The sequence below is a fragment of the Octodon degus genome, unplaced genomic scaffold (assembly GCF_000260255.1).
Source record: "Octodon degus isolate 3935 unplaced genomic scaffold, OctDeg1.0 scaffold00112, whole genome shotgun sequence".
In the NCBI taxonomy this organism is placed as follows: Eukaryota; Metazoa; Chordata; class Mammalia; order Rodentia; family Octodontidae; genus Octodon; species Octodon degus.
This window is the reverse complement of record NW_004524688.1, coordinates 8,116,340-8,128,546: the sequence shown is the minus strand read 5'-3', so window position 1 is coordinate 8,128,546 and position 12,207 is coordinate 8,116,340. Positions and strand designations below refer to the sequence as shown.

The 12,207-nt window shown below is 41.6% G+C and overlaps 1 pseudogene; it reads left to right on the top strand.

Annotated features, from left to right (window-relative positions):
• Nucleotides 1-10,932: 10,932 nt before the first annotated feature.
• Nucleotides 10,933-11,519, top strand: LOC101576674 (annotated as a pseudogene).
• The last annotated feature ends 688 nt before the right edge of the window (nt 11,520-12,207 follow it).

The window sequence follows — 12,207 nt, the reverse complement described above, 5'->3', positions numbered from 1 at the left end:
GGAAACACAGCTACATACTTCCTTAGGGATGGGCATCAGGGATTGATACTCTAAATAGGTATCAATCACCTTGAAAGAGCCCAAATGAGTCACTAACCCAACCCCCAACAGGAAAGGATTCTGTCCTGTACTCATGCCTGCTTGCTACGTGACTTGCTTCCCCATTTGATACTGGATTTAATCAATTTTACCTGTGCAATGGTGCTTGTAATCTCATTGGTTGACCATAGTTTTGTCCTATCTCATGCCCATCTAAGTGAGTTCCCATGTCTTTTCCACTACCTTAGACCCACCTTACCACATGGTTTTCCTCTATAAGAGTCCCTGAAAGAGACAGGTTCCTGGGGGACAACCCAGTCGGAACCCCCTCCTGTCCCTCTCTCAGACCGGAGCTTTCTTACCCTCAAATAAATCGGTTCTGCTCATAATCTCCATTTGCTCCTAAAATTTATTCTTCGGTTTTAGAGAACATGAACTCATCTCAGGTACCATTCAGGTTGGGAGATCATTTTTTACCTGTATCATTTGGAAGTCATCCACCCCTAGATCAGTTTTTGCTCCCTGTGTCATTTGGAGGTTTGCTGTATCATTTTGGAGGTCCCACTGAGATCACTGGGTGGAGATATGAGTTTACTTTTCTTTCATAAATTCTGGATTGGGACTTGCTTAGGTAACAAATTTTTATGCTTCAAATGTTGATATGTCTTGGCCCATTGCTCATAATTGTTTATGCTTTGCCTCATACAGTATTGTCTTATATAGTTTGGTCAAAATTGCTTAAAATTGCTTATGCTTTGACTCATTTTTTTTTTAATGTTGGTCAAAATGTTGTCGGTAAATCTAAATTAAAATGTGGAAATGTTAAGAGGTTATGATATTTCTTTAATGGGACATTTTATGACTTGTGTACTTGTATATGTTGCATTTGAACTAGTTACTCAATGTACTTATATTCCTTGCTTGACTTTAGACAATAGCATTAGAGAGAGTAAAGTTATAAAGCCTCCTAGTGGATTTTATGTAAATTTCTATAAAATGGACTTTTAAATCTAGCTCAGACTTAGAAAATATATATGCCTGTATATGAAACATGGGACTCCTTTTGCCAATTGAATGACATTAGGTCAGCAACCATTCTTAAAGACTTGGAAGACAGGCTTCACTGGGGCAAACTGGCTCTGATCCCCCACTACATGGTAGAGGTAATGTCAGGCCTGCTCTGTTTCAGTTTTCTTCCTTTGACCTTACTCCTTCTTTTCCTACCTCTTTGTACTTTCCTTTTTAGAGACATATAAAATTAGGAGAATGATATAGACTGTTCCAACTAAGTGAAGCCCTTAGAAAATGAGCATCTATTAATGCCAAAGACATAGAAGTCATTTTAAAAAGGAAATATACCCCATCTCTGGATCAGATGAAAAAAAGACTAACTATGCCCATCCAGGAGGTCATGTGTAAAAGCCATGTGCCAGCTTGGTATTCTGGGCAGGTCTCCTTCAAGAGGCTAAATTGGAGACGTAGTAGAGAGAACCAACTTCTGCGTGACAACAGAAGGAGCTATCTCCAAAAGCAGCACACTTCTGGGACCAAAACGCATTTAATGTGAGGGAGGATTTCCAACCTTTTCTCCTAGGCCTAGATAGCATATAGATGTGTAACAGTTAAGTTGTAGAGTTTAAAACCTTCTCTGTAAAATGCTAAGTGATCTTGTTTGGGCTTTTAACTATCCCTTATGCAACTTGGATGAACAGTGGTTACTCGGCCAGCTAGTAAATGCTCCTGGAGCAACTGCTACTCCTTGAAGCAGAAGACAGGTTTTCTGAGCCATTCTTTGGTGAATCCCCACTGAAGCCAATGGCTTACGGAATGTTGACCAGAGAAACTGGATTCCTTTCTGGAGATTGAGCTCTGGTTGTGCGGGCCAGTAGAAACTGAGAACACCTGAGGGGTTATGGCCATACCCAAACGTTCCTTGGTGGAAACTCCAAGGCTCCTGATGACTAAAAGATCTCGATGTACCTATTGTACTTTTTTTTTTTTTTTTTTGCAGAACTGGGGATCAAACTCAGACCCTTGTGCTTGCCTGGGAAGCACTTATTCCACTAAGCCATTTCCCCGGCCCGCTACTGTACTTTTTTTTTCTCTCTTTCTGCTAGTAAACTAGGAATTCTACCTGAGGTTTTCAATAGAACAACTTAATGAGTTCTTTAGAAATTAGGCTGAGGCAGTTTGCAATAGTTTAAATCCTACAGCGGGTATTGGGGATGATTTACATCTGTGCTTTAAGAAAGATTTTTGTCAACCTTAAAGTAATGTGGGTTTTGCCAATATGTAAAATGTGATTGTTCAATGATAAACATAAGTTTTACCTCTGAGCTCCAAAGATTTAATATAGCCTAGTCCTTCTAGGAAAGGTTGCCCTGGTGACTAGATGGAAGAACACAAGTGTCTTGGAGATTTCTTTGCCCTAGAGCTCAGTGCAAAGCTCTTCCAGTCAACTGTCTCTTTTTTTCTATCTCCAAAGTTGATCTGTTTTACAGTAGGGAATGTGCTCTGCTTCCAATTCACCTTTTTATGGAATAGTTATGCTTCCTCATGTAGACATTACTGTTCCTAGACTAACTATAACATATTTGCAAATATTCAATTGCTGTACAAATATTCAATAGGAGTAAGTGCACGGTTTGCATGGTTCATGAAATTCTCGGGAGACAAAAGTTGTGCACCAGTTCGAGGGTGGGTAGGCTGGTCAGATCTTGTCTCTCCTCTCTCCAAGAGCACCCACCTGCTCTGGAATGGTTTACTCATGGGACACCTTGAGGGGGAATCAATTAGAGGTAAGCTGGAGACATCTAGAGCTCTCTCTTTTTGCATTCCAGATGGGAATTTCACAAAGTCTCTTGCTCCTTTAGAATGCATCATTACATTTGATTCATACATGCTGAAAAAGAGCTGTTTAATATTTTTCTGCGCATGTGCATGGCCTATGAGCCCCCAGAGCCAAAACAGAATGCAGAGGAAGTATCAATTATGACACTTTTACAACTAGAATGATACTGTAAAAGCAAAATGGTCAGATTTTGTTTGTATTCAGAAAGTCACTGTTATCTAGTTTTGAAATGTAGACATGAGCTACAGGAGAACCAGGCAGTTCAGGTGCCTCAGGCATTCACTGTCTTGGAGCCTAAGGACAAGACAGCGTTAAGCACAGCCTCACCCACCATTACTGAAAGTAAGGTTTCCCCTATTTAGCTTTCTAATCTAGAGGGTGTAGAGACTTCTAAAACAGCTGTAATCCAGGCCTCTACAGGGCTACACCCATTCTTAGCTGAATCTATGCAAACTTTCCAAGGACAATAGCCTTTAAAGAAAGAAAAGGATGTGTGTGTGTGTGTGTGTAACTGTGAAACTGGGGATTGAACTCAGACCCCTGCGCTTGCCAGGGAAGCACTTACTCTACTGAGCCATCTCCCCAGCCCCCAGAAAAGGACACTTTGAAACTTCCAGAGTTCATGTTCCTTTTTCTCTGTGACCTAAAACAGATAAAGTCAGATCTTAGAAGATCTTTAGATGACGCTGATAAGTATATTGATGTCTTTAGAGGACTTATTCAGACTTAAAAGTTAGATTGGAAAGATGCAATGTTAATCTTAAACCAAGCTTTGACTTCTAATGAAAGGCAGGCAGCATTATAAGCTGCTATTGCATTTGGAGATGATTATCATATTGGTAATTTTCAAAGACCAGAAGATAGACAACCAGTGAAACTATCTGTTCCCACTTGATCCCAAATAGTCAGACTCCTGCTGGCCTAATAGTCAGGCAAGAAACTAGAAAAGACATGTTCTTCAAAGTGTGTATTCTTGAAGTTCTAAGAACTAAAACCAAGCCTTCTAGCTATTTTAAATTTTAGCGAAACATCCCTCTGATTTCTTAGAATGTTTAATAGGGAACTGCTAAAGCATACTTTCTGAGATCCTAATTCAATAGAGGGACAGATTATTCTTACAGGTAAATTCATTACTCAATCAGCCCCAAATATTAGGAAAGAGCTACAAAATATAGCTTTTGCTCCAGACAACTCACTTGATACTTTATAGGACACTAAGGAAACAATTTCCCATAATCAGAACTAGGAGAAGACCAGGAAGAGAAAGCAAAGAGATCAAAAATGGCTGTCATTATTGCGGCCTCAAAACAAACCCTAAGTCTGATTCTCTGGGCTCCAAGAAGAGCTCAACAACGATGAGGTCATCTACTGATGAGATTCATCTGCTACTATTTTCAGAAGCCCTGCCAGCATAAGAGGCACTGCCTTAAGAGGCCCCACAAGCCAGGCCCTGACTGCAGAGGTAGCCACTGGAAATGAGACTGCACTCTGAGCAGGAGGCCCTAGATCTCACACTCAGCTTCTCAGGTGGTCCATTAGGACTGAAGGGGCCTGGGTCTGCATCCTCTCTCTGGCCAGACTGTTATTTCTAGCTGCAATCTGCATGGAGGAGCCCTGAGTAATCATTACTAAAGGAAAAAACCCAGCCTATTGCTGGTTATTGGCATAGGTCTCTTTGTCCTTCTACAACCCTGACTTTCCTTCCAATCATCTACCTCAATAGAAACAGACTTTGGAAGATATATTGCATTAGCTGTAACTGAGATATTACAATATATTCAGATTGCTTACTAATCAAAATGATGCTGAGACTGATGTTTTATGAATATAATATATATTGTTCATGTATAATACTTAAAAAAAAATTCACTAGTTAAAACAGATTCCCCAAGAACAGATAAATCCTGTCAGCATTAAAAGTTCTAAAGACACTGGCTATAGTGTCCAATAGCTTTAAGCCTATAGATAGAGCCAGGCCTTGTATTTGTGATGTAAAACTCAGCCGCAGCATTAAAAGGAGAAATCCTTTGGCAGTGCCCCTTGCTTACAATGGGAGCCATATCCAAAACACTGAATGGGACATTGGTTTATTCTAAATGAATGCTATGTATTTCATGAGTGTATAAGTTCATTTGGTGGATTTCTGATGTAACTCAGGTATTTCATGTTGATAGTAAATACAGGTATGGTCTCTCTTCACTAAAGCTAGAAGGACTTATAGCAAACTGTCAGATTCCATAAATAAAAGGGTCTAAGAGCTAGTGAGTTACAATTGCTATGCCTCAAAAAAGTTTATAAATTTACCTGTTAGCTTGAATGCTCATGCTTTGATTATACATGCTAAATTCTCAGAAAATTTTTTCTTTCTTAGAAGATATCAAAACCAAGATAATCGTACAGGTAAAACCTATAGTGAATATGCTTGATTACTTTTAGATTCCTTTTATGGAGATCCACCAGATTTTGTCTATAGAGACATATAGTAATGCCTTCACTGTCCACCTCATAAAGCCCAGGTGAGCTGAGTCTTTTCAGGGTTTCCTGTCTCATTACAAGAGAAGCTATCTTCATGTTCCTTGGGAAGGGCTGATTGCCCTAAAACACGCTCCCTCTGTCAGTCTAATACTATGTCAGGAAATCCAATACAGGGGAAATTGCCCTCACATTCCTCGGGCAGGGGTGCCTGCAAGAGGCCTTAAAACCAAAAAGTTATATGTTGCTCAGTAGACCCCAGGTATCTGAAACAAGCTGCAGAAGTTAAAAAGGGTTTGTGGAAATGAACTGGTCTCAGTTGAGGTGATGCATAGTAGAAAGGATACAGAATGGAACTATAGATGGAAAAGGAGAATGGTGATACTAGCAGCCTACAGGAAAGAAGGCCAGTCAGGAAACAGGAAAAAGTTATGCTTCCCTGGATCCAGACAGAGAGAAGGGACATTTCAAGCAAAAAACATACAAAGCTGCTACAGAGGGAAAAAAAGAAAGTGTACATGATGGAGTCAGAGGAAGTTTCAGATTGAGGTGGTCATGGGTCTTCCCCTCTCAGCCTGAGGGAGTCCATGTTAACTGCCAATATAAGGAGAAAGGCTGTTAAACTTTTAATAGATGCTCTTGCAGATTTGTCAGTTACCTAGACAGTGGGCCCACTTGCCAACTGGACAGTACTCAGTGCTAGGCCCTATAATTCATGGACCCCCAGTAATAATGAAATTGGCCAGCTTATTTTATTTATCTTCCAACTGCCATGGAAGATAAAGAGATTAAATCTTTTTATGTCTAACAGATCTCTGTTAATGAACCTACAAAAAGTTATAAATTATAATTTAGAACTATAATTATAAAAGTCTTTTTATAAACTTTCGAAGGTTATTTTGCATTCCAGATCCTTCAGGCTAGGGAGATGGCTTAGTGGAATAAGCACTTCCCTGTCAAGCACAAGGACCTGAGTTCAATTCCCGGTTCTGCCACACACACAAAGAAAAGAGAGATAGAAATAAGTAAATAAATAAATGGCAGATCCTTCTAATGTCTCAATATCTGGTTTTTAAAAAAAATTTCTTTCTTTATTTATTTATGTGTGTGTGTGGCCAGCTCAGCCCACCAGGGGGTGGGGCTGGCTGGCATTTGGTGCTGGGGGATTGAACCACAGTCCCTGTGCTTTGCTAAGCTTGTTCTAAGTAGGTGCTTTAGACCACTGAGCCATCTCACCAGCCACTCAATATCTGTTTAAAATATCACATATCAAATCAATGGTAAGTAAAATACTGAGACCCCTGGACCCTATCTTTAGCATTTTTATGGAAAGTTATTATTGTCTACTTGGTAAAAATAATTTTTGACTGTATTCATAATTATTCCGCTGATGTTATTATTTGGCCCATGCATGCTTAATAGTTTCTTGGCTTTGTCTCCTCCACACTTAAAGCTATTCCACCTACCCAAGATAAAAATGCCTGTTGTCTATTGAAGGCCTTTAGATAGAACCTCTGGAGAGTATCTTTGACTGCCGATTCACCACTACTACCCCTTTCAGCCTGAAGAAGCCAGAGCGGTCATTGCTCATGATTCCCTCATAGCAGTTCAGGTTACGTCTTCAGAGGGGGGAATGTTGTAGGCAGCTGAATTAGATAGAAATATCATAGGCAGTCAGACAGGGCCAGGCCCTCAAGGAGACAAGATAGAAGACAAGGTGACTTTGCAACTTGGAAGAGACAGACATTCCCATATGGGCCAGACCTCAAGACCAAGACAAAAGAGGAAACACAGCTACATACTTCCTTAGGGATGGGCATCAGGGATTGATACTCTAAATAGGTATCAATCACCTTGAAAGAGCCCAAATGAGTCACTATCCCAACCCCCACCAGGAAGAGATCCTGTCCTGTATTCATGCCTGCTTGCTACGTGACTTGCTTCCCCATTTGATACTGGATTTAATCAATTTTACCTGTGCAATGGTGCTTATAATTTCATTGGTTGACCATAGTTTTGTCCCACCCCATGCCCACCTAAGCAAGTTCCCATGTCTTCTTCACCACCTTAAACCCACCTCACCACATGGTTTTCCTCTACAAAAGTCCATGAAAGAGATAGCATCCCAGGGGACAACCCACTCGGGACCCCTCCTGTCCCTCACTCCCTCCTGTCCCTCTCTTGGACAAGAGCTTTCTCCCCCCCCCCCATAAATCTATTCTGCTCATAACCTCCGTTTGTCCCTAAAATTCATTCTTCAGTTTTAGAGAACATGAACTCATCCCAGGTACCATTCAGGTTGGGAGATCATTTTTCCCCTATATCATTTGGAGGTCATCCACTCTGTGATCAGTTTTTGCTCCTTGTGTCATTTGGAGGTTCCCTGTGTCAAGATTACAAACATCATTGCTCAGGTAAAATTGATTAAATCCAGTACTGAATGAGAAAGTGAGTCATGTAGCAAGTGGACATGAATACAGGACCGGGTCTCTTTCTGTTGGGCACTGGGCTAGTGACTCATTTGGGCTCTTCCAAGGTGATTGATACCTATTTAGAATATCAATTCCTGATGCCCATCCCTAGGGAAGAATGTATCTGTATTTGTTTCCTTTTTTGTCTTGAGGTCTGGCCCGTAGGTGTGTGTCTGTCTTTTCCAAGTTGCAAAGTCACCTGTCTTTCATATTGCCTCCTGAGGGCCTGGCCCTGTCTGCCTGCCTATAGTATTTCTAATTCAGCTGCCTACAACACATGGAGAGAAGCTGCGAATATCATGCTGTTCAAAGTTGCTCCAGAGAATTGAGGACAGTTGTGTAAAATCAGAGGGGACTTTCACTTACATGGGCCATGTTGTGTCACAGTAGCAATCACTCTTCAGAATTGCAAAGAACTTAAACTTTTCTGGAGAGTCTCAGAGTAGCACAAACATTTGTTTTTAATCACCAGGCAAATCACATTTCTCTTAATACACCCCAGTGCCTCTAGCCTCTCAACAATACTGACGCCCAAGACAGCTCATAAAGAAGCCCTGAATTGCTCCAAAGCCCCAAAAATGATTCAGACATTCAGAACCTGGATAGGTTCTTACTATAGGAGGAAATTTTTAAACTATAGCTTCATAATTGAGCCATCCAACTCAGCTAGCCTTGACTAAACTACCCAGCTGCAACTCAGACAGTTTGACTCAGCTTTATCTGGCCAGCTGCACAATGCTGTACACATATCCTGCTTCAGGGACTGTCTACCACGGGTAGACTACCCCTGTCAAGGTCACACTTAGTCTTACCCGCTTGCCAGGACACTGACTTCCCCTGGACCTTCAGTCCTGCCTGCAACACATCCGCTGACAATGTGTGACCAAATATATGTATTGTAAGTTACAAGTCAGTGCCAAAAGAAATGAGAAGACCTGATGAATAGCTTCCGAGGTCTCACTGAGATTAGTCTCTCTCCAAGCAAGCCTGGAGCCACAGAGACATCTCATATGTGCATAATTACTTTGGTGAACACAGACTACTTTCTCTATGGACCGCCACCATTTGCCTAACACCAGGTTTACACAAATGCTAGCAGCTAACATCCCAAGCAAGGGATCAAAGAACAGGGTGCCAACAGGACAAGCTGTTATCTACAGCCTTGAATCCCAGCTTTCCCGAATTTATAAGTGAGACAACAGTTCTCCCCAGGCTCTGTTTATTAATCCCTGCTCCCTTGGGACATTAGGCATTTGTCTCATACCTATATTTCTATAATATGTAACCAATTATAAACTAACCTGTTGTTGACTGTGTACTTCTTGCTTACAAAGTGTATATAACTTGCTATTTTACTCTTAGCCAGTGTGGTGATTTGGACCTGGTTCCCACCAGCCTACCAGCATTAATAAAATTGTCTTGCAAACTCCTTGAGGTAGAGTGTTTTCTACCCAGTTCCATACAGATTCTGCAACAATAAGGACCTCCAAAGATATGGAAAAGGAAGGATGAGGCCTGATGTGTCTGTAGGATAGATCTAACTTTCAACTGGACACTGCCATAGAGGATATTGTCCTGCTCTGAAACAGGCCATTCCTTAGCCAACTTGGGGGCTCTGTTGGGTCTTACAGGGGTACCTTCTTTGCCTTTCATTCATGTGCTGTAGGAGGTACAGTTCAAGCAGCATCCTCTTCACAGAATCCAGGATGTACCGTGTCTCATTAATATGCCACTTCTAGATGCCATTGAGACCCTGCTGCTCATCAGAGAACAAAAGTGACACTCCCGGGTAGCCTAAGAGAAGATCTATGAGGCTGAGACATGGTGGGTACACTTTCAGGGGGAAGCCAGCTGGAGCCCAACACAAGCCATTACAGGCCTCTCATGCCCAGGATGAAAAAAATGTCCCCAGCAGCTGCTAGAATGTCACCAGAGCCCTTCACTGCCTGAGAAGGGTCTCCACATTGCCAACCCATTCATCTTGTACTTCTTGCCTCTAAAACTGTGGATTTTTGTTTATTGACTTGCAGTCTCACTGTGTTGCTGAGTTTTGTTTTGAACTCCTGGGCTCAAGTAATCCTTCCTTAGCCTCCAAACTAGAGTAGCTGGGACTAAAGGTGTGTTCCGCTGCTTGCAGCTGAGATAATAAGTTTGTGTCATTTAAACCATTGAGGTCATAGTACTAGCACCAATCAGCCAAGGGTTCTTATGCTCAATTTGTATAGAAATCAGGAAAAGGCAGAGTCCAACTCCTGTAGTGCCAGCTGCGCTGAACTCTGAGTGCTAGCAGCTCTCAATACCACCAGTCCCCACTGCTGCCAGCTTGGCCTGCTCAATTTAAAATAGAAATCACCTTTCAGCCCTGTGCTGGGCCTTCTGCTACTGTTGTAGGCTGCTGAATTAGATAGAAATAGGGCTGGTGAGATGGCTCAGTGGTCTAAAGCACCTACTTAGAACAAGCTTAGCAAAGCACAGGGACCACGGTTCATTCCCCCAGCACCACATGCCAGCCAGCCCCGCCCACTGGTGGGCTGAGCTGGCCACACACACACACACACACACACACACACTAAATAAATAAATAAACAAATAAATTTTAAAAATAAAAAAAAAAGAAAGAAATATTGTAGGCAGTCAGACAGGGCCAGGCCCTCAAGGAGACAAGATGGAAGACAAAGTGACTTTGCAACTTGAAAGAGACAGTCATTCCCATATGAGTCAGACCTCAAGACCAAGACAAAAGAGGAAACACAGCTACGTACTTCCCTAGGGATGGGCATCAGGGATTGATATTCTAAATAGGTACCAATCACCTCGAAAGAGCCCAAATGAGTCACTAGCCCAGTGCCCAATAGGAAGAGACCCTGTCCCATATTCATAGTTTACCTTCCAACTAACAATGTAAAAGGATTTCTTTTACAGCATCATTGGCATTTGTTATTTGATTTCTTGGCGATGGCCATTCTTTCTGGAGTAAGATGCAACCTCAACATTATTTTAATTTGCATTTCCTTCGCAGGCAATGATGCTGAGCATTTTTTCATGTATTTATTGGTCATTTGAGTATCTTCTGAGGCCGGAGCAGCCACTGCCAGAGACATGTTCAAGGTACTTCAGAAATCTGTGGGCCTGGCGAGCCTGAGCTTGCTCACCTTCAGATTCTACACTGCACCCAAAAAGGACTTGCCTCACAAAAACTCCATGAAGGTTGATGAGCTGTCACTCTATTCAGTGCCTGAGGGTCAGCCTCTATACATGGAGTAGCCAAGAACCCAACTTGAAGAAGGCATCTCACAGATCCGACATCACTGAGAGCCAAATACAAATTGGTGGCTGGAAACATACTCCCAAACTAAACCCAAGATGCAAAGTTTGGTTCAGACAACTATGAATATCTCCAAAATGCTCCCCCAGGTTTTTTTCCAAGACTCGGTGTTATTGGTTTCACTGGCTTTGTTGTACTCCTTTTCACTAGAGGTTCAAAAATAAAGAAGCTGGTATATCCGCCTGGTTTCACAGGATTATTGGTCTCCATCTTTTGCCTACAACAAGCTATCTCATTCATCCAGGCCAGTGGGGAGAAGTTGTGTGACTGGGATTTATGAGGATACATAGTCGTGCAGGATTTGTGGAAGGAGAACTTCCAGAAGCCAGAAAATGTGAAGAGCTCACCTGGAAATAAGTAGACAACTCCATGCTCTGCCAATTTTAATCAATTGTAGGAAACACTGGAAACTCCAGACAGTCAGTATTTCTACAGAAAAGTGGCAAAGAAGGCACTAATGAATGTAGAAAGCTGGGTTTTTTCTTCAGGAAAAATTATAGTAGGCCTTTTGGTTATCTTGGGTGATGCCATACTGCAAGTAGACTAATCTGAAATCCTTTCGCCTAGAGATAATGTACAAGCCTTAGAACACCTTGTTCTCATGTCTCTATTTATGTACATAAATAAAATCCAAAAGGAAAAAAAAAGGAATATCTTCTGAGAAATGTCTATATGCTTTAGATACCTTTTTTTTAGGGGGGGTTCTAATTTTTTTGAATTCTTTGTGTATTCTAGATATTAGTCCTCTGTCTGAAGGAATCATTGGCAAAACTTTTTCCCCTTCTGTAGGTTGTCTCTTCATTCTGTTGTTTCCTATGCTCTGCAAAAACTTTTAATTTGATGGGATCTCAATTGTTGATCTTCTGGACCAGGGAGATAGCTCAGTAGAGTAATCGCTCGCTTGGCAAGTGCAAGGTCCTGAGTTCAATACCTGGTACTAAAAAAAAAAAAAACAACATTGTTGATTTTCTGTACTATTTCTTGAAACACTGGGGTTCTGTTCAGGCAGAATTTTTATTAAAATGAAGTTCACAGGGGGCCTGGCCCTA